Here is a 3542-nt window from a genome sequence, read left to right on the forward strand (position 1 = left end):
GGAGGGAAGGAGGGAGGGAGGGAGGGAGGGAAGGGAAGGGAAAAAGGGAGAGAGAGGAAAAGAGGGAGAGAGGGAGAAAGAAAGGGAAAGAGGGAGAGGGGGAGGGAGGGAAGGGAAAAGGGAGAGAGAGGAAAAGAGGGAGAGAGGGAGAGAGAAAAGGAAAGAGGGAGAGGGGGAGGGAGGGAGAGAAGAAGTAAAGGAGGGAGGGAGGGAAGAAGGAAAGGAGGGAGGGAGAGAGGAAAGAAAGGAGGGAGGGAGGGAGGGAGGGAGGGAGAAGGGGAGGAAGGGAGGAAAGGAAGAAGGGAGAAGGGAGGAAGGAATGAAGGAAAAAAGGAAGGAAGGAAAGAAAGAAAGAAAAAAGGAAGGGAGGGAGAGAGGGAGGGAGGGAAGGAGAGAGGGAGGGAGGGAGGGAGGGAGGCCAAATCATATAAGCAATGCCCTTTGGTCCAGTCTGGGCTGTAGCCACATACCAGTTGTGGGAAGGAATCTAGTCAAAGTGTCTGAAAAAGTGTGGTACATTTCAATAGCTGCATAGAACTACTGTTTTAGAAACTCAGCAGTGACTTTTTTGATGGCTTCTTCACAAAGCACCATTTCATTTTAATATATTTTATGGACATTGATGAATGAGCTTGCCATCTTACATTTTCTCAAATGAAAACAATGGGCAAACTAGCTTGCATACTTTTTTACATTACTTTAGAAAGAACGCAACATTCCCAGAAGATGTTAAATTGATGACTTGTTCTCAGAAGTAGTGAAGGTTTTCCATCCACCCTGCCTGGGTCATTACCTCTGTGTGGCCCATCAGAACCTGCACTATCCAACAGCTAGTAAAAAAAAAAAAAAAAGTGCAGATAATGATGCTGTCTCTCTGACCAGAGGCTAGAAACAGTGAAGCATTGGAGACACAGAGAAGACCTTTTAAGTGAAAGTATAAAATGCAGAAGACGGAAGTTTGTTCTAAATTTCCTACCAAGAATTTCTTTCACTATGGAACGACTGTTGGCAGTTTCTTGCAGACACACGCTTTTTGTTTGGATTTTATCATTTCCTATACCTTTTTTAAAAGCATATTTTACCCCCAAGACATATCTTCTTTCCTCTTTCAAGGTTCTGATTATTCTCCTCTCAAAATCTTCATTTTCCCAATAGTGAGAAGTTATATTCTTTCTATTAGGGGTTATTACAAAGATTGTCAGAGAGATTATTCTCTCACTTGGACACAGTTCATTCTTCTCTAAGACCAGGCTATTTCTTCTGTATCATTATCTCTGTAAATATACTAGGCTGACCCCTAGAGAATAGAGAATGAAGAAGAGTTTTGGGTTCAAACCCCTACTCTGCCTCCCAGATGAGCTGCTGTGCTAAAGGTGCTGTAGAACTCAGTGATTATGTCTGCAAAATGGGAATGGTAACATCTCTCCTGAAGGGTTACTGTGAGTTAAAACTGAGATCTTACACACATCTGCCATTGTTTGTGTCAAAGGATAAGCTAGCCTTCCTAAAAGCCCTCAAACAGGAATTGGGACTGGAAAGAGAATAATGTCTACCTTACATGTGTGTAGTCTGTGTCATTTCCCACACAGGAAAGCTCCAAAACTGCAGAAATCAACTCCCTCCTTTTTTTGGGTATGATTCTATAATGTGATCACAAAGGTAACTCTGAGTTTAGACCTCCAAATAAAGCTTTGAAATTACATCTCTTTTGAAAATGCACCACTGGCTGTTGGCTCATACCTGTAATCCCATCTACTCAGGAAGTTGAGATCTGAGGATCACGGTTCAAAGCCAGCCAAGGCAGGAAAGTCTGTGAGACTCTTATCTCCAATTAACCACCAGAAAATCAGAAGTGGAGCTGTGGCTCAAGTGGTAGAGCACTAGCCTTGAGCTGAAGAGCTGAGGGACAACACTCAGGCCCAGAGTTCAAGCCCCATGACGGACAAAAAAGAAAAAGAAAGAAAGAAAATGTACCACTGGGTCAAAATGATAGTTATGCTGTGTTTACTACTTCAGCCTATCCATTTTCCATTACTTAGCTTTGTCCTTGAAGAAGAAAGCCAGGTCAGTATTTTTTTTCTTAGATATGAACTAAAAGCTGTATCCTAAACCATCCAAATAGACCAAGAAATCAGTCTGCCATCAAAGGAGGAAAGAAATTAAAACCAAAACTCGTATGAGCTATAGGTTCCACAGCCCACTACCATGAACAAGATCTATGTAGAAGTTACCAGAAACTGAAAAGGGTGAGACTCCCTTTCCAGTCAGTGAGAGGCCCCACCGCAACTATCCCACATGTCAGTCACAGGCAGACACTGCAGCCAGAAAGCCCCTGCCCACACTCGCTTTACACTAGACTAGCTGCAGAAATTCTGATCAAGTGAAAAGCCACTAACACATGCAAAAGGTCACTGAAAAATGCTTGGCAAGAAATGCAAACATAAACCCCACAAACAAGTTATAGAGAATCATTAGGATTAAGTGACATCTCTCCTTTCCTTTTAACTACACTAAGTCTATGATTAATGAACAACTGCATTCCTATATTAGGTTAGATTAGGCTAGAGGACAAATATATATATATATATATAGGTATGAAATGACAGATGCCGGTGGATCTTAATCCTAGCTAATCAGGAAGCTGAGTAAGGATTGTGGGTCCAAGCCAGTCCCAACAAAAACGTCCTTTGGACTCTTACCTCTTATTAATCACAAAAAAGCTGGAAGTGGAGCTGTGGCTGATGTAGTAGCGTGCTAGCCTTGAGCACAACAACTCAGGAACACCGCCCAGGCCCTGAGTTCAAGCCCCAGGACTGGCACAAACAGACAGATACATACACACATACACATAAATACACATGCTATGAAATTCTCTATTTTAATGGTTTTAAACCCATACATATGAACTTCAGTCCCATTCAGTGTGTTCACAACACTCTACACCTGTGTTAGTAACAAAAACCTGAGAGGAATCAACTTACCAAAAGGAAAGATTTTTGTGAGCCTAGGATTTCAGGCTTTTCATGACAAAATCCTGGTAAGGAAACACGCTCACTTCATGGTAACTGGGAATCCAAGAGAGAGAAGAAGAGGACAGAGCCTCACTATCTCCTTTGAGAGCACCCACCCCACCCCGCCTTCTTCCCCATCCCCCCCTTCCTCCCGTTCCCCACACACACCAATTTCTCCCACTTGGCCCCTCCATGCTAAACCTGAGCCTGTAGGGTCATCCAGATCCCAGATCCCACCAACCATCCAGAGCTCCCATCTTCCCAAATGGAAAACTTGGAATTCAGTAAACATTAACTCTCTATTACTCTTTCCCTTGCCTCCCCCCATCAGCATCCTGCTTTCAAGTTCTATGAATGTATTAAAATAGACACTCCTTAAAAAAGCGAATTCAGGCAGTATTTTGACTTCTGTGGCAAACTTACTCATCTCCCCCATTTTTTAAGGTGCTGCTTTGCAGTTAGGTAGAGGAGGAGCTAGATGGTGGGTGGGTGGCTGACGGAGGAAAGAGTCCCCCCCCCCCCCCCCCCCCC

The sequence above is a fragment of the Dipodomys ordii genome, unplaced genomic scaffold (genome assembly GCF_000151885.1).
Source record: "Dipodomys ordii isolate 6190 unplaced genomic scaffold, Dord_2.0 Scaffold43, whole genome shotgun sequence".
In the NCBI taxonomy this organism is placed as follows: domain Eukaryota; kingdom Metazoa; phylum Chordata; class Mammalia; order Rodentia; family Heteromyidae; genus Dipodomys; species Dipodomys ordii.